The sequence below is a fragment of the Loxodonta africana genome, chromosome 26 (assembly GCF_030014295.1).
Source record: "Loxodonta africana isolate mLoxAfr1 chromosome 26, mLoxAfr1.hap2, whole genome shotgun sequence".
Lineage (NCBI taxonomy): Eukaryota > Metazoa > Chordata > Mammalia > Proboscidea > Elephantidae > Loxodonta > Loxodonta africana.
Window position 1 is genome coordinate 32,025,275 of NC_087367.1, and position 25,390 is coordinate 32,050,664.

A 25,390-nucleotide genomic window follows, 5' to 3' on the forward strand; every position below is an offset into this window, starting at 1 on the left:
AGTTCAATAAGCTGGAAAAATCCATAGACAGAGGGCAATCAGAAATTCAGAAGATTAACAATAAAATTACAGAATTAGAGAACTCAATAGAAAGAGGAGCAGAATTGAGCAAGTAGAAGCTAGAATTTCTGAACTTGAAGATAAACCACTTGGCACTAATATATTTGAAGAAAAATCAGATAAAATAATTTAAAAAAATGAAAAAACCTTAAGAATCATATGGGACTCTATCAAGAGGAATAACCTACAAGTGATTGGAGTACCAGAACAGGGAGGGATAACAGAAAATACAAAGAAAATTGTTGAAGATTTGGTGGCAGAAAACTTCCCTGATATTGTGAAAGACGAGAAGATATCTATCGAAGATGCTCATTGAACTCCACATAAGGTAGATTTTAAAAGAAAGTCACCATATTATAATCAAACTTGCCAAAACCAAAGGTTAAGAGAGAATTATAAGAGCAGCAAGTGATAAACAAAAAGTCACCTACAAAGGAGAGCCAAGAAGAATAAGCTCAGACAACTCAGAAGAAACCATGAACGCAAGAAGGCAATGGGATGACATATTTAAAAAATTGAAGGAAAAAATTGCCTGCCAAGAGTCATATATCCAGGAAAACTGTCTCTTAAATATGAAGGTGAAATTAAGGCATTTCCAGATAAACACAAGTTTAGGGAATTTGTGAAAACCAAACCAAAACTACAAGAAATACTAAAGGGAGTTCTTTGGTTAGAAAATCAATAATATCAGGTATCTAGACTAGAACACTGGACAGAGCAACCAGAAGTCAACCCAGACAGGGAAATCAGAAAAAAAAAGCAATATTATAAAATAAAAACCCCAAGACAGGGTAACTGTGATGTTATCACATAAAAGAAGACAACGTTGAATAATAAAGAGGGACTAAGAAATGTAATCATACACCTTCCATATGGAGAGGAAGATATGGTGGTACAAAGAAATAAAAGTTAGTTTTAAATTAGAAAAATAGGGGTAAATAATAAGGTAACTACAAAGGAGACAATCTACCCTACTCATCAAAAAAAAATACAAGGAAAAAACACAGACTCAGCAGAAACAAAACCAATGACAAATATGAGAAAAGGACAATATATAAAGAAAATCTACTCAGCACATAAAATCAAGTGGGAAAAAGAAACTGTCAACGACACAGAAAAAAAGACATCAATATCATAGCACTAAATTCATACCTATCCATAATTACCCTGAATGTAAATGAACTAAATGCATCAATAAAGAGACACAGAGTGGTAGAATGGATTAAAAAACAAGATCCGTCTATGTGCTGCCTACAAGAGACACACCTTAGAGACACAAGAAAACTAAAACTCAAAGGATGGAAAAATGTATCAAGGAGACAACAATCGTAAAAGAGCAGGAGTGGCAATATTAATTTCTGACAAAATAGACTTTAAAGTTAAATCCATCAGAAGGATAAGGAAGGACACTATGTAATGATTAAAGGGAGAATAAACCAAGAATACATAACCATATTAAATATTTATGCACCCAATGACAAGGCTGCAAGATACATAAAACAAACTCTATTAGCATTAAAAAGTGAGATAGACAACTCCACAAAAATAATAGGAGACTTCAACACGCCACTTTTGGTGAAGGACAGGACATCCAGAAAGAAGCTCAATAAACATGGAAGATCTAAATGCCACAATCAAACAAATCTACCTCATACACATATACAGAACACTCCACCCAATAGCAACCAAGTATACTTTCTTTTCTAGTGCACATGGAACATTTTCTGGATTAGATCACATATTAGGTCATAAAACAAACCTTAGCAGAATCCAAAACATTGAAATATTACAAGGATCTTCTCTGACCATGCCATTAAACTGGAAATCAATAACAGGAAAAGTAGGGAAAAGAAATCAAATACTTGGAAACTGAACAATACCGTACTCCAGAAAGACTGGATTACAGAAGACAATAAGGATGGAATAAAGAAATTCAGAGAATCCAATGAGAATGAAAACACTTCTTATCAGAACCTTTGGGACACAGCAAAAGCAGTGCTCAGAGGTCAATTTATATCAAAAAATGCACACATCCAAAAAAAAGAAAGGGCCAAAATCAAAGAATTATCCCTACAACTTGGACAAATAGAAAGAGAGCAACAAAAGAAACCCACAGGCACCAGAAGAAAACAAATAATAAAAATTAGAGGTGAATTAAAAGAAATATAAAACAGAAAAACAATTGAAAGAGTTAATAACAGCAAAAGCTGGTTTTTTGGAAAAAATCAACAAAATTGATAAACCACTGACCAAACTGACAAAAGGAAAACAGGAGAGGAGGCAAATAGCCTGCATAAGAAATGAGAGGGGCGATATTACAACAGACCCAACTGAAATTGAAAGAATCATATCAGATTACTATGAAAAATTATACTGAAACAAATACGAAAGCCTAGAAGAAATGGATAAATTCCTAGAAACACACTACCTACCTAAACTAACACAAACAGGTAGAACAACTAAATAGGCCCATAACAAAAGAGATTGAAAAGGTAATCAAAAAACTCCCAACAAAAAAACAAACCCTGTTCCGATGGCTTCACTGCAGAGTTCTACCAAACTTTCAGAGAAGAGTTAACACCACTATTACTGAAGGTATTTCAGAGCATAGAAAAGGATGGAATACTACCAAACTCATTCTACGAAGCCACCATATCCTTGATACCAAAACCAGGTAAAGACACCACAAGAAAAGAAAATTATAGACCTATATTCCTCATGAATGTAGATGCAAAATTCCTCAACAAAATTCTAGCCAATAGAATTCAACATTTCAAAAAAATAATTCACCATGACCAAGTGGGATTCATACCAGGTATACAGGTTTGGTTCAACATTAGAAAAGCAATTAATGTAACTCACCACATAAATAAAACAAAAGACAAGAATCACACGAGTTTATCAATTGATGCAGAAAAGGCATTTGACAAAGTTCAACACTCATTCATGATAAAAACTCTCAGCAAAATGGGAATAGTAGGAAAATTCCTCAGCATAATAAAGGGCATTTATACAAAGCCAGCAGCCAACATCACCCTAAATGGAGAGAGCCTGAAAGCATTCCCATTGAGATGGGGAACCAGACAAGAATGCCATTTATCACCACTCTTATTCAACATTGTTCTGTAAGTCCTAGCCAGAGCAATTAGGCTAGATAAAGAAATAAAGGTCATCCAGGTTGGCAAAGAAGAAGTCAAAGTATCTCTATTTGCAAATGACTTGATCTTATACACAAAAAACCCTAAGGAATCCTCAAGAAAACTGCTGAAACTAACAGAAGACTCCAGCAGAGTATCAGGATACAAGATAAACATAGAAAAATCAGTTGGCTTCCTCTACACCAACATAAAGAACATCGAAGAGGAAATCACCAAATCAATGCCATTTACAGTAGCCCCAAAGAAGATAAAATACTTAGGAATAAGTCTTACCAGAGAAGTAAAAGGCTTATACAAAGAAAACTACAGTACACTTCTGCAAGAATCCAAAAGAGACTTACATAAGTGGAAAAACATACCTTGCTCACGGATAGGAAAACTTAACATTGTAAAAATGTCTATTCTACCAAAAACGATCTATACATTTAATGCAGTTCCGATCCAAATCCCAATGACATTCTTTAATGAGGTGGAGAAACAAATCACCAACTTCATATGGAAGGGAAAGAGGCCCTGGATAAATAAGGCATTACTGAAAAAGAAGAACAAAGTGGGAGGTCTTACTTTACCTGACTTTAGAACCTATTATAACACCACAGTAGTCAAAACAGCCTGGTACTGGTACAACAGATACATGGACCAGTGGAATAGAATTGAGAATCCAGACATAAATCCATCCACATATGAGCAGTTGATATTTGATAAAGGCCCCAAAACAGTCAAATGGGGAAAAGACAGTCTTTTTAACAAATGGTGCTGGCATAACTGGATATCCATCTGCAAAAAAAATGAAACAAGACCCATACCTCACTCCATGCACAAAAACTAACTCAAAATGGATCAAAGACCTAAATATAAAATCTATAATGATAAAGATCATGGAAGAAAAAATAGGGACAATGTTAGGAGCCCTAATACATGGCATAAACAGTATAGAAAACATTATAAAGAATGCAGAAGAAAAACTAGATAACTGGGAGTTCCTAAAAATCAAACACCTATGCTCATCCAAAGACTTCACCAAAAGAGTAAAAAGACTACCTACAGACTGGGAAAAAGTTTTTAGCTATGACATTTCTGATCAGCGCCTGATCTCTAAAATCTACATGATAGTGCAAAAACTCTACTGCAAAAAGACAACCCAATTAGATAATGGGCAAAAGATATGAATAGACACTTCACTAAAGAAGACATTCAGGTAGCTAACATATATGAGGAAATGTTCATGATCATTAGCCATTAGAGAAATGCAAATCAAAACTACAATGAGATTCCATCTCACTCTAAGAAGGCTGGCATTAATCCAAAAACACAAAATAATAAATTTTGGGTAAGTTTTGAAGAGACTGGAACACTTATACACTGCTGGTGGGAAAGTAAAATGGTACAACCACTTTGGAAATCGATTTGGTGTTTCCTTAAAATGCTTGAACTACCATAAAAAAAAAGATTTTTTTTTTTTTTTTAGGACCAAGCAATTCCACTCCTCAGAATATATCCAAATAAGAACATTTACACCAACAGATATATGCACACCCATGTTTATTGCAGCACTGTTTACAACAGCAAAAAGATGGAAGCAACCAAGGTGCCGATCAACAAATGAATGGATAAATAAATTATGGTATATTCACACAGTGGAATACTACACATTGATAAAGAACAATGATGATTCTGTAAAACATTTCATAACATGGTGGAACCTGGAAGGCATTATGCCGAGTGAAATTAGTCAGAGGCAAAAGGACAAATATTGTATAAGACCACTATTACAAGAGCTTGAGAAATAGTTTAAACTGAGAAGAAAACATTCTTTCTTGGTTACGAGAGGGGGGAGTGAGGGAGGGCGGGAGAGGGGCATTCACCAATTAGATGGTAGATAAGAACTACTTTAGTGAAGGGAAAGACAGCACACAATACAGGGGAGGCCAGCACAATTGGACTAAACCAAAAGCAAAGAATTTTCCCTGAATAAACTGAATGCTTCGAAGGCCAGCATAGCAGGGACAGGGGTCTGGGGACCATGGTTTCAGGGGACATCTAAGTCAATTGGCAGTATAAAATCTATTAAGAAAGCATTCTGCATGTCACTTTGAAGAGTGAAGTTTGGGGTCTTAAACACTAGCAAGCAGCCATCTAAGATGCATGAATTGGTCTCAACCTACCTGGATCAAAGGAGTGTGAAGAACACCAAGGAAACAAGGTGATTACGAGCCCAAGAGACAGAAAGGCCCACATGAACCAGAGACTACATCATCCTGAGACCAGAAGAACTAGATGGTGCCCAGCTACAACAGATGACTGCCCTGACAGGGAACACAACAGAGAACCCCTGAGGGAGCAGGAGAGTAGTGGGATGAGGACCCCAAATTCTCATAAGACCAGATTTAATGTTTCTGACTGACTGGATGGACCCCAGTGGTCACGACTCCCAGACCTTTTGTTGGCCCAGGACAAGAACCATTCCCGAAGCCAACTCTTCAGTCGGGGATTGGACTGGACAATGATTTGGAGTGGGATGCTGGTGAGGAATGAGCTTCTTGGATCAGGTGGGCACTTGAGACTATGTTGGCTTCTCCTGCCTGGAGGGGATATGAGAGAGTGGAGGGGGTCAGAAGCTGGTAAAATGGACCCGAAAAGAGAGAGTGGAGTGAGACTGCGGGCTGTCTGGTTAGGCGGAGAGTAATTGGGAGTGTGTAGCAAGGTGTATATGGGTTTTTGTGTGAGAGACTGACTTGATTTGTAAACTTTCACTTAAAGAGCAATAAAAATTATACAAAAAAAACAATGTATGCATTTACAGAATGCTTAAGGAAGATAAGAAAGAATGAAGTGTTGAATGGGATATTGAGGATAAAATTTGTCCTCAGCCTTCTCCTAAAGTCACCATTTTCCTGAGACTCCAATACTTATATGATCTGATAATTTTCTTATACCTGCCTATCTAAATTCACTACTTTACCAGAATAGTTCCAGAGGAAGAAGCCATGCCCTCCCATTTACAATTATATGCCAAGGCCCTAACCCAGTGCCTGGCATTTAGTGGGAGCTCAATAAGTATTAATTAAATGAATGCATGAATGAAAAGGAACTGACATCCATATGTCAAGAGCCTCACAGTTAGTTGAGGCAGAGCCGGGTCCCAAACCTGGTTATTCTGACTTACCATTACTACCATTGGGATGCTGTTTTTTTGTTTTTAAATAAAAGTAAATTGAACCATACATTAGCACAGTAAGAAGGTACTTAGATGAACGCGTCCTGCTATTTCACTTGGAACAACTGTGTGACCAGTCAGTCATTTAGGGAACGAGATCACTGACAAAGCCATATGGTTCTCATCGATTTTGACTCATAGCGACCCTATAGGACAGAGTAGAATTGCCCCATAGAGTTTCCAAGGAGCACCTGGTGGATTCGAACTGTTGACCTTTTGCTTAGCAGCCGTAAGCTCTTAACCAATACACCACCAGGGTTTCTATGGTTCTGATTAGTTACCCTTAATAGATCAAAATAATTCTTTGCAAGGTGTGATGGTTAAGATTATGTGTCGACTTGGCTGGGCCATAATTCTCTGTGTTTATATGTGATCACTCCCATGATGGGACCTACTGTGAGTAGCCGATCAGTTGAAAGGGAGTTTCCTTGGGGGTGTGGCCTGCATCCAAATATAAGCGGATGTTCTGGCTTTTTGCTCATTCTGGATACTGCAGCCAGCTCCTGTTTGTCTGACCTCTGGTTATTGGGACTTGAGCTATCAGCTTGCCTGCCAATCTTGGGATTCATTGATCTTCACAGACTGTGAACAAAGCTCTGCTTTCCGACTTGCCAACCTTGGGTTCGCCAGCCCCTGCAGCTACTTGAATATGGAGAATCCTCTATTCTGATCCACAGACTTGGTACGTTCCAGCTTCTACAATCATGTGAGCTGTTTCCTTGATATAAATCTCTCTCTATATATACATTTATATGCTTTACTGGTTTTGCTTTTCAGAGGAACCCAGCCTAAGACACAAGGCAATCTTGGTGTTCAAAATGTTTCACAAGTCACTTTGACCAGGATTATTGGAAAAAGGAGACGATGTGGTAGAAACTGTAGAACACCAGATAAGGTTCCTGCCTGAATGTATCTTCAAGTTTTATTGGAGATTATGTCCTTTAGGTCTTTTAGATTGCATCTTTTGAAAAATCTACCATTAAAATACAAAATGTAATTCCTTGTGAGGGACTCATATTTATCAAGCAATGTAAATCTATGGAACACATACTGTGTGCAGAATTGTGCTAGGTATTGTGAAGTCTATGAAATGAACAGGATATCGTCCTCGTTCTCCAAAAATTTGTGGTCTAGTAGGACAGACAATATCTGTGCTACTAAACCTAGTTCAAAGCAGAAAGTATTGTCTTCCAAAATAAAGTTAGCATGTGTTGCAGAAACACAGAAAAGGCAACAATTAATTCCGATCAAAAGGACAAGGAAGTAGTAGAATTTGAACTGGATTTTGAAAAATGGGTTGGGTTTTGACAAGAAAAGATGGAGGAAAAGTCATTAAAGGCTAAGCAAAGTAGAAAGGGATAATGCTGTTAAGGAGACAGGGAAAAAATCGGACTGGCTGAATTAAATAAGGGCTACATTTTAAGGCCCTGTGTGTTTGGCCAGCTATAATTATGTAGCCTCTGACTCAGTATTCTTGGAATTTAAGCCTAAGTGCAGACCACCATATAACTTTTACTGCTGGCACTCGAGGACTACTTGTGACTAACAAACTAGGTGCTCAGACAAGATAAGGGGCCATATTTCCTACTCGTACACGCTTGACCAGATATAAATTACTCCTGGGTTGTTTTTCAAGTCCCCTACCAGGTGCAGAGCATGCACAGTAAAAATCAAGGTAACCTATGAGTGACCTTCCACATGAGATAATCATGAGTAGGAATCCTTTGCCGGGACTTGAATGAGGATCTAGAGACATCATGCATGCACAACATCACAGATTAAGTCCTGTTCGACACCCCAGCAGCCCTCGTGACAGATTCCATCTTAGTTCCAACAACCTCTGTGAGGAAATCCATGTTGAATTCCAACTGCATGTGCATTTGAATTTCATAATCCCTCCCCTTCTCCTGGGAATCTCCACCCATCTAATGAGTAAAGAAAATCTTTTATAAACCCTAGGAGTTCCTTTGCTCACTAGAGACTGGAGGCTAGCATAGGTGGAAACCCCTCTCCATCTCTCCCTTGCGAGCCTTTTTACTTCCTTTCTGTCCCTAATAAACCTTTGTTTGTGTGGAACCTCTGAGCTTCTTCTGGTCATTCTTGATCAGAACAAGGTAAGAACCTAGGCAGGGCTTAGTCCCAAACTGGGAAGCCCTGCCCTGTAAAATTAACAACCAAGAAATATAAGGGACAGGGAGAGATTGAGTAGAGGAGCAAGAAAGAAAACGTCAATAATTTCCTCGCTTCTATCTCAGGTATTTACAATACTTTCAGCATTTCCTAAGATTGCAGAGAAAGCCCGGAGAGTCAATAAACACAGTGGTGTTGGATTTGGGAAATAAGGGCCCCTGAGAGTTAGTAAGAGATAACATGTTCCAGAACAAGTGGGTTTTGGGAAGAACAAATCCAAAAGTTGTAGACTGGGAAGGAATCCTCAGAGTTCATTCCTAATCTTTTTTAGATTTCCAGGGTAATTATACAAGCCACCCAGGGTGTAGGGCCTGGGTAATGAGCCCTCGAGCAGTACTCAGGCTGCCTGAGTTATTGTCTTACAATGCAGAGATGTGCACTCTCTCACCCAATGGCTTCTCCGCAGCCAGCCACCTCAAAACCTTACCTGACTTTTCTGTTTGTTCTCCAGGCAGTTTATTCTCGTGACAGACTTTCCTCCAGGTCATTCTCCAGCTCCAGAATTCCTTTATTTATATATTTATTCATTTCTTACTCCTCTTTATGCTTTTTGCCCCAGATCTCTCTTCTTTATTCTCCTAGATACTCTTGTGCTGAGCTGATCTATCTCAGTTGATTCTAGAGGAAATAAGAAGGCAGAGGTATCAAAAGTCTTTAATAAAAAACTGGTTACTTGCCCTCAAATATTTGCATAGGAAAAGACTGTCTGTTTAACTGACTGTGAGGAAAAAAAAAATATGTTTGCTTAACTGGGGAAATTGCTTCTTTAGTGCAATGCATTTCCATGGCCTAATAAAGGATTAACAGCACACCTAGTTTGGAAGTACCTCTTAAAAGTCTCATCCTATACCTGTAAGCTCTAAATTGCTGTTTCAAGTGTCTACTTCCTGCTGAGCTGCCCTTGTTCCCTTCACAAAATTTCCCTGATCTATTATGGCTGCTTCAGGCTTCTAATTTTCCTGAGCATACAGCCATTTCTAAGGATGACTTAATACATCTTACATAGGGCTTTTAAAGCCACTTGTAAAAGAAAAGTGAGTATTTAACAGCAAAATACATTTTTGAGAGTCTCCGATAGTGGGGGTGATCTCTTAATCAGACATTTCCTCCTTTATAAGGGTAAATTTTTTTTTAGGCTGGATTTCCTGAAGATTCATGTTGCCCTTATTTAAATAGGTGGACATTTAAAGCTAGGCATATTTTACATCATTGTCATTTTGAATATCCTTTGGGGAATATGAGGATATTGGTGTAGTAATGAGTTTGCTATCTTTGTCAAGTTCTTGAAAACCTGAATTACTTATATATGGAAGATTACAACTTTCCTAGTTAAATGAAAATCTTATTGGTTGTTTTACTTTGAAATGATTTTAGCTAACCAAAATAGCCTCCTTCATCTTCACTTCTAGAGTTTCATTCCCTTAGAAACTTTCATTAATAACAAGTTATTTTTTTAATCTGCATTCTTGTTCAACAATGAAAGAATTAAGAACAAATTTTATGTTTTATTTTCTTTTGTTTAAAAGGCTCAGTACTTACTAAGTGAAACAAAAAAGGGGGGAAACTACATTTACTATGATATTTTTATCTTTGTTCTATTAAAGAAGGGAGGGAAAGTTAAGTTTCTCCTGGAAAGCAGCAGAATTGAAACATAACCAGTCCTTGCTTACTGCAGCTTCTGAGGTTATTTTTCTTTTCTTTATACCATAGTTGAAATTTCACTCTTAAAAATAAATTCCTGAGATGATTATCAAATAGAAATTTTCTTTCCAGTTATAAGATATAGGTTTGTCTTATTAATGTCCTTCTAAGGTAATTTCAGAAACCCTGGTGGGGTAGTGGATAAGTACTATGGCTGCTAACCAAGAGGTCATCCATTTAAATCCACTAGGTGCTCCTTGGAAACTCTATGGGTCAGTTCTACTCTGTCCTATAGGGTCGCTATGAGTCAGATTCTGCTTGATGACAACAGGTTTTCTTTTTTTTTTTTTAAGGTAATTTAAATAGAACTAGCCACCTCTCTGATCTTTCATGAGAGTCGCTTCACAAATCCAGTCACTTGCTCCACTAATGGGTGAATGAACATTGCCTAATCTATTCCAAAAGCAACAAGAAATCTATATGGCACAACCATTGTGCTCAAGTGCGAGAGTATAGCTGAAGCTTCTGAATTTTGATTTCTCCTAAACTAAATAAGTAGAGATGAAAACACTGCAAGATAATAACAAAGGCAATGAAGCAGTCAGACAATGGCCTGGGCCAATTTGGGGTAAATATTTATTCATTGCTGTTCTCACAGAAAATGTGCCCAGTGCCCAAATCCCTACTCCATGTGGGCTTGGCTGTCTGAACAAGCCTCTTCAGTCATAAAGTCAGTACTTAATCTGATTACACCTTTAAACTAATTTCTTTTTAATGTGGTTATGGAAGATGCTTTTGGAAAAATCAGACCATTTATTGGCCAGGATTATAGAAAATGTGCATTGCCAGAGTTAGAATGAGACACGACAGGAGTTCCAAGATGGGTTTTGTCTCACATGAACTCTGTGACTCTGGGAGAGACAATTTAAAATTTTACATGATTGGAGTAATTTTGAAATACTCTATGCATTGTTAAAGAGCCAACTATTGAGTTCCATCAAGGTTAGTTAACTACTAGGTATACCCAAAGCAATAATGATAAGAGTGACTGTAAGAAAGTGACTGGTAAAATACATTTGTTGTTGTTGTTAGGAGCCATCGAGATGGTTCCGACTCATAGCGACCCTATGCACAACAGAACGAAACACTGCCTGGTCCTGGGCCATCCTTACAATCGTTGTTATGCTTGAGTTCATTGTTGCAGCCAGTGTGTCATTCCAGCTCGTTGAGGGTCTTCCTCTTTTCCACTGACCCTGTACTCTGTCAAGCATGATGTCCTTCTCCAGGGACTCATCCCTCCTGACAACATGTCCAAAGTATGTAAGACACAGTCTCGCCATCCTTGCTTCTAAGGAGCATTCTGGTTGTACTTCTAAGACAGATTTGTTCATTCCTTTGGCAGTGCATGGTGTATTCAATATTCTTCATCAACACCACAATTCAAAGGAGTCAACTCTTCTTCAGTCTTCCTTATTCATCGTCTAGCTTTCACATGCATATGATGCGATTGAAAATACCGTGGCTTGGGTCAGGTGCACCTTAGTCTTCAGGGTGACATCTTTGCTCTTCAACACTTTGAAGAGGTCCTTTGCAGCAGATTTGCCCAATGCAATGCGTCTTTTGATTCCTTGACTGCTGCTTCCATGGCTGTTGATTGTGGATCCAAGTAAAATGAAATCCTCGACAACTTCAATCTTTTCTCCGGTTATCATGATGTTGCTCATTGGTCCAGTTGTGAGGGTTTTTGTTTTCTTTATGTTGAGGTACAATCCACACTGAAGACTGTGGTCTTTGATCTTCATTAGTAAGTGCTTCAAGTCCTCTTCACTTTCAGCAAGCAAGGTTGTGTCATCTGCATAACACAGGTTGTTAATGAGTCTTCCTCCAATCTTGATGCCCCATCCTTCATATAGTCCAGCTTCTCGTATTATTTGTTCAGCATACAGTTTAAATAGGTATGGTGAAAGAAGACAACCCTGACACACACCTTTCCTGATTTTAAACCAATCAGTATCCCCTTGTTCTGTCCGAATAACTGCCTCTTGATCTATGTAAAGGTTCCTCATGATCACAATTAAGTGTTCTGGAATTCCCATTCTTCACAGTATTATCCGTAGTTTGTTATAATCCACACAGTCGAATGCCTTTGCAAAATCAATAAAACACAGGTACACATCCTTCTGGTATTCTCTGCTTCCAGCCAGGATCCATCTGACATCAGCAATGATATCCCTAGTTCCTCATCCTCTTCTGAAACCAGCCTGAATTTCTGGCAGTTCCCTGTCGATATACTGCTGCAACCGGTTTTGAATGATCTTCAGCAGAATTTTGCTTGCGTGTGATATTAATGATATTGTTCTGTAATTTCCATATTCAGTTGGATCACTTTTCTTGGGAATAGGCATAAATATGGATCTCTTCCAATCAGTTGGCCAGGAAGCTGTCTTCCATATTTCTTGGCATAGATGAGTGAGCACCTCCAGTGCTGCATCTGTTTGTTGAAACATCTCAATTGATATTCCATCAATTCCTGGAGCCTTGTGTTTTCACCAATGCCTTCAGAGCAGCTTGGACTTCTTCCTTCAGTACCATCGGTTCCTGGTCATATGCCACCTCTTGAAACGATTCAATATCGACTAATTCTTTTTGGTATAATGACTTTGTGTGTTTCTTCCATCTTCTTTTGATGCTTCCTGCATCATTTAATATTTTCCCCCATGGAATCCTTCCCTATTCTAAGTCGAGGCTTGAATTTTTTCTTCAGTTCTTTCAGCTTGAAAAACGCTGAGCATGTTCTTCCCTTTTGGATTTCCATTTTCAGCTCTTTGCACATGTCATTATAATACTTTATTTGGTCTTCTTGAGAGGCCCTTTGAAATCTTCTGCTCAGTTCTTTACTTCATGAATTCTTCCTTTAGCTTTAGCTGCTCAACGTTCAAGACCAAGTTTCAGAGTCTCCTCTGGCATCCACCTTGGTCTTTTCTTTCTTTCCTGTCTTTTCAGTGACCTCTTGCTTTCTTCATGGATGATATCCTTGATGTCATTCCACAACTTGCCTGGTCTTTGGTCACTAGTGTTCAATGCATCAAATCTATTCTTCAGATGGTCTCTAAATTCAGGTGGGATGTACTCAAGGTCATATTTTGGCTCTCGTGGACTTGCTCTGATTTTCTTCAGTTTCAGCTTGAACTTGCGTATGAGCAATTGATGGTCTGTTCCACAGTCTGCCCCTGGCCTTGTTCTGACTGACGATATTGAGTTTTTCCATCGTTTCTTTCCACAGATGTAGTCAATTTGATTTCTGTGTGTTCCTTCTGACGAGGTCCATGTGTATAGTCTCTGTTTATGTTAGTGAAAGAAGGTATTTGCAGTGAAGAAGTTATTGGTCTTGCAAAATTCTATCATTCAATCTCTGGCACTGTTTCTATCACCAAGGCCATATTTTCCAACTACTGATCCTTCTACTTTGTTTCCAACTTTTGCATTCCAATCGCCAGTAATTATCAATGCATCTTGATTGCATGTTCGATCAATTTCAGACTTCAGCAGCTGAGAAAAATCTTCTATTACATGGAAGCATAAATACATAGAAGCATAAAGTGAGAAGGATATATCCCATTAAAAAGTATTAAAATTTCACATGAAAAATAATTTTATTCATCTCAATAACTCAGGTACCCTTATTTTATGCAACCAATGCATTGTTATCATTGACTGTTTATGCTGTTAAGTCAGTTCTGACTCCTAGCAACTCCACGTGTTACAGATTAGAACTGCCCCACAGGCTGTAATCTTTATGAAGCAAATTGCCAGATATTTCTCTCTTGGAACTGTTGGGTAGGTTCAAACCACCAGCCTTTTGGTTATTATCCAAGTGCTTAACTGTTGCCCCACCAGGTCTCCTTCATGTAGCCAATAGTGTCCAAAAATTTGTATTTGGAAACCCACTAGGGATTCATTCTTTAAGCAAATCATTCTGCAGCATGACAGATTCCTTCCTACTAGTAAAATCGACATTTCTATGTAGATGTACACATCTGTGCCCTTGTTGTGTGACTCTGTGGTGCCTCCCACTAGAGTGGGCAGAGGGCATTTCCCCATCCCAACGACTTTGGACTTAGCTATACTATTTGCCCATGAAAATTTAGTGGGCTGACAGGAGCAGAGGTTTAAGTGTTGTACACGAACGGTTTGATTTGCCCTCTTGCCTTCTCACCATTAGCCATGAAACGATGTGTTCTGTGTATCCAGGACCAAAAAAAAAAAGAATGGAACCTGACACAAAAGTTGAATTACAGCAATGGCAGCTGATCCACAGGTCCATGAGGAAGAAAAACTAAATGGTTTCATTATAAGCCCCTGAGATTTTGAAGTTATTACACATTATTCCACCAGAATTTAGAGACCATCTCAAGAATGGATTTGGTGCGTTGAACACTAAAGACCAAAGATGTGAGGAGTTGTGGGATGATATCAAGGTTATTATACAAGAAGAAAAGAAAAGGTAATTAAAAAGACAGGAAAGAAAGAAAAGACCAAAATTAATGTAAGAAGAGACTGAAACACTGTTCTTGAATGTAGAGAAGATAAAGCAAAAGGAAGAAATTATGAAATAAAAGAATTGAACAGAAGGTTTCAAAGGATGGTTCAAGAAAACAAAGTAAAGTATTATAAAGAAATGTACAAAGATCTAAAGTTAGAAAGCCAAAAGTGAAGAGCACACTTAGCATTTCTCAAGCTGAAGTTGCAATATTGAAGCATTCTGTGGGGAAAATGTTGAATGACACAGGAACCATCAAAAGAAGATGGAAGGAATACAGAGTCACTGTACCAAAAAGAATTGGATGACATTCAATCATTTTAGGAGGTGGCATAAGATCAAGAACTGAAGAAAGTGGTATTGAAGAAAGAAGTCCAAGCTGCACTAAAAAAAATGAAGGCACTGGCAAAAAACAAGGCTCCATTATTTGACAGAATACCAACTGAGATGTTTGAACAAACGGATCAGCACTGGACGTACTCACTCATTTATATCATGAAAACTGGAAGACAGCTTCCTGGCCAACTGACTGAAAGAGATCCATATTTGTGCCCACTCCAAAGAAAAGTGATCCAACAGAATGTGGAAATTATCAAACAATACCAAGAATATCACAGAAAAATGAAATTTTGCTGAAGATCATTCAAAAGCACTTGTAGCAGTACATTGACAAGGAACTGCCAGAAGTTCAAGCCAGATTAAGAAGAGGACGTGGAATAAAGGGTATCATTGCTGATGTCAGATGGATCTTGGCAGAAAGTACAGAATACCAGAAAGACGTTTACGTGTGTTTTTTTTTTTTTTTTTTTTTTGACTACACAAAGGCATTTCACTACTTAGATCATGTACATAGACCAAGAGGCAGTCATTCAAAATGAGCGAGGTGATACTGTGTAGCTTAAAGTCAGGAAAGGTGTTCGTTGTTGTTGTATCTTTTCAACATACTAGTCAATCTGAATGCTGAGAAAATAATCTAAGAAGATGGTCTATATGAAGAAGAACCAGACATCAGGATTGGAGCAACACTCAATTAACAGCCTGAGTTAAGCAGATGACACAACCTTGCTTGCTGAAAGTGAAGAACACTTGAAGTACTTACTGATGAAGGTCAAAGACCACAGCCTTCAGTATGAATTACACCTCAACATAAAGAAAACAAAAATCCTCACAACTGGAGCAATAAGCAACATCTTGCTAAATGGAGAAAAGATTGAAGTTGTTAAGGATTTCGTTTTACTTGGCTCCACAGCAATACCGTGAAAGCAACAGTTGAGAAACAAAACAGGCAGGGCCAAGATGGCAGAATAGACAGACTCTTCCGGTGAGCCTTCTCACAACAAAGATCCAAAAAAACACTTGAAATGAGTATATTTATGACAAGCTAGGAGCTCTGAACATCAAAGGCAAAGTTAGAAAATGAACTGAGTGGCAGGGCGAGAAAGAGACAGTTCAGAAGTGGAGAGGAGTAACTGGACCAGAAAAGCCAGGAGCCCTCAGACACCATTTCCTGTAGTGGCTGTGGTGGGCCGGTTTTAGCATTCTGCCACAGTTTCAGCAGGGATAAGCAGCCAGCCACACAGCCTACTCACACCTTTGGAAGCAGAGAAGATTGGCGCTCTCAGCAAAAGCTAAGTACTTGTATAATTTTACCATGCAGCCTGCACCGAAGCAGGCTTCGGTGGCTGTTGATTTCCCTGGGCTTGAGATAGGCCCTGTTGAGCACCAAGAGTCATCCTCCTAGCCTTAGAGAAGGAAAAAAAATGCAACTGAGGGAAAAGATAATTTTCCAGCTCCACTAACTGGGGAAGCTCAGGACAGAAGCGGCTCCTGTCCAGGCATAAACGGTCTGTGGACTTTGAGCACATTTCCCCCCTGCATGGACCTGTGTGGGCCTATTTCGGGAGAATAGGACCTTGTTGACAGACTACAACTACTTCGGCTGTGCTGTGGAGAGGTTGGTTTTTTATGTTTGACACCTCTTTGCCTATTAAACAGGGTCCTCACCTACCCACATCAGGAGCCTAAGGACTGGTGGCTCCACTCAGGTCACCCAGCCATCTGCAACAGGGGTCGAAGGATAACTGGTACATCCCAGTCATTACAACCAAAAACATTGGGGGCCCATGGCCCATCTGCAGAACCCACCCACCTGTATGCTACAGTAAGAGGGACATGCTTTCCTCAGAGACACCTGGGGATGATTTTCAGCCCTCTGCCTTGTTCAGAGTAGGACCCCCCCAGCTGCAACCAGATACCAGAACCTAACCAATCACCCCTACCCCTCTAAGACTATAGGACAGAGCCTGTACCACACACTTAATGATCAGCTACCTGGACACCTGAGCTGAATTCGTACAAGAAAATTTAATGGACTCCTAGACTGATATACCTGATAAGAGCTTTAGCCATCTGGAGACAGGATGTCAGAGCTCCAAAGGTGAAAATAATCAAGCTATCTCACTCAAGCAACCCATTTGGGCTATCAAAACAAAACAAAGCAAGAAGGTAGGATACGGTAAGCAAACATAAAATAAAGTAATACAATAACTTACAGATGACTTAGAGACAACACTCAATTTCAAGTCACATAAAGAAACAGCATGATCGTCTCAACAAGCTCCCAAAACAAAGAATCAAGGGATCTTCTAGAAGAAAGTGCCTTCCTGGAATTACCAGAGACAGAATACAGAAGATTAATATATGGAACCATTCAAGACATCAGGAAGGAAATCAGGCAATATGCAGAACAAGCCAAGGAACACACAGAAAAAGCAGCTGAAGAAATTAAAAAGGTTGTTCAGGACATAATGAAAAATTTAATAAGCTGGAAAAATCCATAGAGAGACAGCAATCAGAAATACAGAAGATTAACAATAAAATTGCAGAATTAGACAACTCATTAGAAAGTCAGAGGAGAACAATTGAGCAAGTGGAAGGCAGAATTTGTGAACTTAAAGATAAAGCACTTGACATGAATATATTTGAAGAAAAATCAGATGAAATAATTTTTTTTAAAAAATGAAGAAACCTTAGGAATCATGTGGGGCTCTATCAAGAGGAATAACCTATGAGTGACTGGAGCACCAGAACAGGGAGGGATAAAAGAAAATACACAGAGAATTATTGAAGACTTATTGGCAGAAAATGTCCCTGATATCTTGAAAGATGGGAAAATATCTATCCAAGATGCTCACTGAAATCCACACAAGGTAGATTTTAAAAGAAAGTCACCAAGACATATTATAATCAAACTTGCCAAAACCAAAGATAGAGAATTTTAAGAGCACCTAGGGAGAAACAAAAAGTTGCCTACAAAGGAGAGTCAATAAGAATAGGCTCGGACTACTCAGCAGAAACCAAGCAGGCAAGAAGTCAACGTGATGACTTATATGAAGCATTGATGGAAAAAAAAATTGCCAGCAAAACTGTCTCTCAAATATGAAGGTGAAATTAGGACATTTCCAGATAAACAGAACTTTAGGGAATTTGAAAAACCAAAACAAAACTACAAGAAATAATAACAGGAGCTCTTTGGTTAGAAAATCAATAATATCAGGTATCAAAATAAGACTAGAACACTGGACAGAGCAAACAGGTGTCAACCCAAGCAGAAAATTACAAAAATAAATCAAGATTAAAAAAAGCTCAAAACAGGGAAACAGCAATGTTATTATGTAAAAGAAGACAACATTAAAACAATAAAGAGGGATTAAGAAATGTAGTTAGCTTAAATATGGAGAGGAAGAAAAGGTGATACAAAGAAATAAAAGTTAGGCTTATATTTAGAAAAATAGAGGCAAACATGAAGGTAACCACAAAGGAGACAAACTATCCTACACATGAAAATATATTACAAGAAAAATATGGAGACTCAGCAGAAACAAAATCAACAATAACGAATATGAGGGAAAGACAATACATAAAGATAACCTACCCAGCACAAAAAATTAAGTGGGAAGAAGAAACTGTCGAGAACACACAAGAAAAGACATCAAAATGACAGCACTAAATTCATACCTATGCATAATCACACTGAGTGTAAATAGAATAAATACACCAATAAAGAGACAGAGAGTGACAGAATGGATTAAAAAATATGATCCATCTATATGCTGCCTACAAGAGACACATCTTAGACATGGAGACAAAAACAAACTAAAACTCAAAGAATGGAAGAAAAAAACATCAAGCAAACACCAATCAAAAAAAAAAAAAACTATGAGTGACATATTAATTGCTGACAAAATAGACTTTAAGGTTAAATCCATCATAAAGGATAATGAAGGAAACTATATAATTATTAATGGGCCAATATACCAGGAAGATACAATCATATCAAATATTTATGCACCCCATGACAGGGCTGCAAGATACATAAAACAAACTCTATCAGCACTGAAAAGTGAGAGACACAGCTCCACAATAAAAGTAGGAGACTTCAACACACCACTTTTGGTGAAGGAGAGGACATCCAGAAAGAAGCTCAATAAAGACACGGAAGATCTAAATGCCACAATCAACCAAATTGACCTCATAGACATATACAGAATGCTCTACCCAAGAGCAGCCAAGTATACTTTCTTTTCTAATGCACATGGAAAATTCTCTAGAATAGACCACATATTAGATCATAAAGCAAGCCTTAGCAGAATGCAAAACATTGAAATATTACAAAACATCTTCTCTGACCATGAGGCCATAAAAGTAGAAATTAATAACACAAAAAGCAGGGAAAAGAAATCAAACACTTGGAAACTGATCAATAACCTGCTCAAAAACGACTAGGTCATAGAAAATATTAAGGATGGAATAAAGCAGTTCATAGAATCCAATGAGAATGAAAACACTTCCTAACAGAACCTGTGGGACACAGCAAAAGCAGTGCTCGGAGTTCAATTTATACCAATAAATGCACATAAGTAAAAAGAAGAAAGGGCCAGAATCAAAGAATTATCCCTACAACTTGAAGAGAAAGAGAGCAACAAAAGAAACCCTCAGGCACCAGAACAAAGCAAATAACAAAATAAGAGCACAATTAAATGAAATAGAGAACAGAAAAACAATTCAAAGAGTTAACAAGACCGAAAGATGGTTCTTTGAAAAAATTAACAAAATTGATAAACCACTGGCCAAACTGACAAGAGAAAAACAGGAGAGGAAGCAAAGAACCCAAATAAGAAATGAGATGGGCCATATCACAACAGACCCAACTGAAATTAAAAGAATCATATCAGATTACTACAAAAAATCGTCCTCTAACAAATTCGAAACCTAGAAGATATGGATGAATTCCAAGAAACACACTACCTACCTAAACTAACACAAACAGAGGTAGAACAAGTAAATAAACCCTTAAGAAAAGAAGAGATTGAAAAGGTAATCGAAAACTCCCAACAAAAAAAAAAAGCCCTGGCCCGGATGGCTTCACTGCAGAGTTCTACCAGTCTTTCAGAGAAGAGTTATCACCACTACTACTAAAGGTATTTCAGAGCATAGAAAAGGATGGAATACTACCAAACTCATTCTATGAAGCCACCATATCCCTGATACCAAAACCAGGTAAAGACACCACAAAAAGAAAATTACAGACTTATATCCCTCATGGACTTAGATGAAAAATCTTCAACAAAATTCTAGCCAATAGAATTCAACAACATACCAAAAAAATAATTCACCATGACCAAGTGGGATTTATACCAGGTATGCAGGGATGGTTCAACATCAGAAAAACAATTAATGTAATCCACCACATAAATAAAAGGCAAGAATCACATGATTTTATTAATTGATGCAGAAAAGGCATTTGACAAAGTTCAACACACATTCATGATAAAAACCCTCAGCAAGATAGGAATAGAAGAAAAATTCCTCAACATAATAAAGGGCATGTATACAAAGCCAACAGCCAACATCATCCTAAATGGAGAGACTGTGAAAGCATTCCCCTTGATATCTGGAAATAGACAAGCATGGCCTTTATCACCACTCTTATTCAACATTGTGCTGGGGGTCCTAGCCAGAGCAATTAGGCTAGATAAAGAAATAAAGGGCATCCAGGTTGGCAAAGAAGAAGTCAAAGTATCTCTATTTGCAAATGACTTGGTCTTATATGCAGAAAATTCTAAGGAATCCTCAAGAAAACAATTGAAACTAATAGAAGAGTTCAGCACGGTTCAGGATACAAGCTAAACATACAAAAATCAGATGGATTCCTCTACACCAACAAAAAGAACATTGTCGAGGAAATCGCCAAATCAATACCATTTACAGTAGGCCCCAGGAAGATAAAATGCTTAGGAATAAATCTAACCAGAGATGTAAAAGACTTATACAAAGAAAACTACAAAACACTTCTGCGAGAAACCTGCATAAGTCGAAAAACATATCTTGCTCATGGACTGGAAGACTTAACATTGTAAAAATGTCTATTCTACCAAAAGCTATAGATTTAACGTAATTCTGATCCAAATTCCAATGATGTTTTATAGTGAAATTGAGAAACAAATCACCAACTTCATATGGAAGGGAAAGAGGCCCCAGATAAGTAAGCGTTACTGAAAAAGAAAAACAAAGTGGGAGGCCTCACTCTACCTGATTTAAGAAGAGAACCCCTAAGGGACCAGGAGAGCAGTAGTCAAAACAGCCTGGTACTGGTACAACAGATACATAGACCAATAGAACAAAATTGAGAATCCAGACAAAAATCCATCCACATATGAGCAGCTGATATTTGACAGTCTCAAAGCTAGTTAAATGGGAAAAAGACAGTCTGTTTAACAAATGGTGCTAGCATAACTGGATAGTCATGTGAAAAAAAAAGAAAAAAATGAAACAAGACCCATACCTCACTCCATGCACAAATACTAACTCAAAATGTATCAAAGAGCTAAATATGAAATCTAAAACAATAAAGATCATGGAAGAAAAAATAGGGACGACATTAGGAGCTGTAAATGGCATAAACAGTATACAAAACCCTACTAACAATGCAGAAGAAAAACTAGATAACTGGAAACTCCTAAAAAAGAAAACACCTCTGCTCATCCAAAGACTTCACCAAAAGAGTAAAAAGATTACCTACAGGCTGGGAAAAACCTTTTAGCTATGATATTTCCAATCAGAGCCTGATCTCTAAAATCTACATGATACTGCAAAAACTCAACTAGAAGAAACAAAGAACTCAATTAAGAAATGGGCAGAAGATATGAACATATACTTCACTAAAGAAGACATTCAGGTAGCTAACAGATACACGAGGAAGTGCTCACGATCATTAGCCATTAGAGAAATGCAAATCAAAACTGCAATGCAATTCCATCTCACTCCAACAAGGCTGGCATTAATCCAAGAAACACAAAACAATAAATTTTGGAGAGGTTGTGGAGAGACTGGAACACTTACACACTGTTGGTGGGAATGTAAAATGGTACAACCAGTTTGGAAAGCGATTTGGCACTTCCTTAAAAAGCTAGAAATAGAACTACCATATGATCCAGCAATCCCACTCCTTGGAATATATCCTAGAAAAATGAGAGCCTTTACACCAACAGATATATGCACACCCAATACAATAGCAAAAAGATGAAAGCAATCAAGGTTCCCATCAACGGATGAATGGTTAAATAAATTATGGTATATTCACACAATGGAATACTATGCATCGATAAAGAACACTGATGAATCTGTGAAACATTCATTACTTGGAGGAATCTGGAAGGCATTATGCTGAGTAAAATTAGTTGCAAAAGGACAAATATTGTATAAGACCACTAGTATAAGAACTCAAGGAATAGTTTAAACAGAGAAGAAAATATTCTTTGATGGTTACGAGGTGGGGAGGGAGGGAGGGATGAAGGGAGGGAAAGAAGGAGAGGGGTATTCACTAATTAGACAGTAGATAAGAGCTGCTTTCCAAACCAAAAACCAAACCCACTGTGGTTGAGTCAATTCCGACTCATAGCGACCCTATAGGACAGAATAGAACTGGCCCATAGAGTTTTGAAGGACTGCCTGGAGGATTCGAACTGCCGAACTCTTGGTTAACAGCTGTAGCACTTAACCACTATGCCACCAGGGTTTCCTAAGAACTATTTTAGGTGAAGGGAAAGACAACACACAATACAGGAGAGGTCAGCACAACTGAACTAAACCAAAAGCAAAGAAGCTTTCTGAATAAACTGAGTGCTTTGAAGTCCAGTGTACCAGGGGCAGTGGTTTGGGGACCATGGTTTCAGAGTACATCTAAGTCAATTAGCATAATAAAATCTACTAAGAAAACATTCTTCCTCCCACTTTGGAGAGTGGCATCTGGGGTCTTAAACACTAGCAAGTGTCTATCTAAGATGCATCGATTGGTCTCAACCTACCTGGAAGAAAGGAGAATGTAGAACACCAAGGACACAAGGTAATTATGAGCACAAGAGACAGAAAGGGCCACATAAAGCAGAGACTACATCAGCCTGAGACCCGAAGAACTAGATGGTGCCTGGCTACAACCCATTATTGCCCTGACAGGGAATACAGCTGAAAACCCCTGAGGAAGCAGAAAAACAGTGGTATGCACACCCCCAAATTCTCTTAAAAAGACCAGACTCAATGGTCTGACTGAGACTAGAAGGACCCCGGTGGTCATGGTCCCCAGACCTTCTGTTTGCCCAAGACAGGAACCATTCCCAAAGCCAACTCTTCAGAGAGGGGTTGGACTTTACAGTGGGATAGAAAAAGATGCTGGTGAAGAGTCAGCTTCTTGGATCAAGTAGACACTTGAGGCTATGAAGACATCTCCTATCTGGAGGGGAGATGAGAGGGCAGAGGCGGTCAGAAGCTGCTGGAATGGACACAAAAAGAGAGAGTGGAGGGAAGGAGTGGGTTGTCTCATTCTGGGGAGAGAAAATAGGAGTATATAGCAAGGTGTATATAAATTTTTGTATGAGAGACTGACTTGATTTGTAAACTTTCACTTAAAACACAATAAAGAGGCGGGGTCAAGATGGCTGACTAGGTAGAAGCTGCCTCAGATCCCTATTGAAACAAAGCCTTGGAAAAAAAAGTGAATCGATCAGATACATGACAATCTATGAACCCTGATCATCAAACACAGATCTAAAGATTTGACCAGAGTGACAGGGGAGCAAAAAGCTGTGCCCTGAAGGAGCGACCGCCTCTGGAACCGGCATCCCTCTCCACAGTCTTGAGCCCTTGTGGTTTCCTGGTGCTGAGTGGCGGGGCTGATTGCCACTTGCTGAGGCGGGGCAGACATGGACACAGTCCTAACCCCTAGCCCCTTGGGGTAACTTCAGTAGAGACTCAGCCAGTGCAATAAGGCTGCACACTGATGTGGCTAACGAGAGAACGAGCAATGACGGGGAAGCGGCAACTGTTTTCAGAGCCTAGAGCCAGCGTCCCAGTCAGAAAACCTTGGCACCGGGCTTTGGAGTGGGTGCAGGGGAGCTGAGCACGGCTTCCTGAGACGGAGCAAGCACAGGATGCAGCCCTAGCCCCCTGAACTGACCTCAGGGGAAGCCCAGCCAGCGTATGCAGGCAGCGCAACAGACGCGAGAAGTCACTGGGAGGCAGTGATTGGTTTTGGAGCCTGGAGTGCGGTGTCCCAGACAGGGAACCTTGGCGCTGGGCTTTGGACTGGGAGAGGAGGTGCTGACCACAGCTTCTGAGACAGCACAAGCGTGGGATGAGGGACTGACCCTTGGGGGCAATCTCGACCCAGCCAGAGCACACAGGCTACATGCCCCTCTGGAATCTCAGATAAAACAGTCATCACCAAGCAAGATAAGTAACTTTGTCTATATTGCTGGGTGCTGCTCTCTCCTATCTATCTGATCCCTCTCCTCCCTGCCCCAGGCAGCTTCATTAACATTGGAATTTCCTGGGCCAGGGGGTGAAGTGCTCTGCGGGTTTTTTTTCCTTTTCCTAACCCATTCTCCTGGCCTGAGAGAAGCAGCTACAAAAAACCCAGGGATGAAAATCCTTCCCTGAGTTCCCTAAACTGGAATAAAAATACAGAACCAGCTCCAGCCAAGCATATGAGATCCACAGCCTTTGGCTTTCATCCCTACAGGAAAAAAGTGGCTATTATAATGCAAAGGCAATTCTGATAGAGATCTGACTGTAATTGTTTTAGCTGATCACTGGAAAGACAAGTTTTCAGGTCTGATATCTCTACCTATTAAACAGAGCCCTCACTGATCCATAATGGGGAACTGAGGGTGGACACTCCACCCAAACCACCCAGCCACCTGCCAAGGGGGTCTGAGGATACTGACACCTACCAATCTTTAGAGGTACATGCATTGGATGCCTAAGGTACAGCTGCAGAGCCCACCCACCAAAGTGTTTTAGGAATAGAGACACACTTACCTCACTGGCACGTGGTGGAAGGCTGTCAGCATCCTGCCCCCCCCCAGAGTGTGACCCCCTCCTGCTACTAGAATCTGGTGCACACAACTATCACCACTACTCTTCTAAGTTAATAGGTGACAGTCTACACAACACACTTGATGACCCAAAATCAGAACACCTAAGCTCACTGTATTCAAGAATACTGAATGGACTCTTAGGCTTATATAT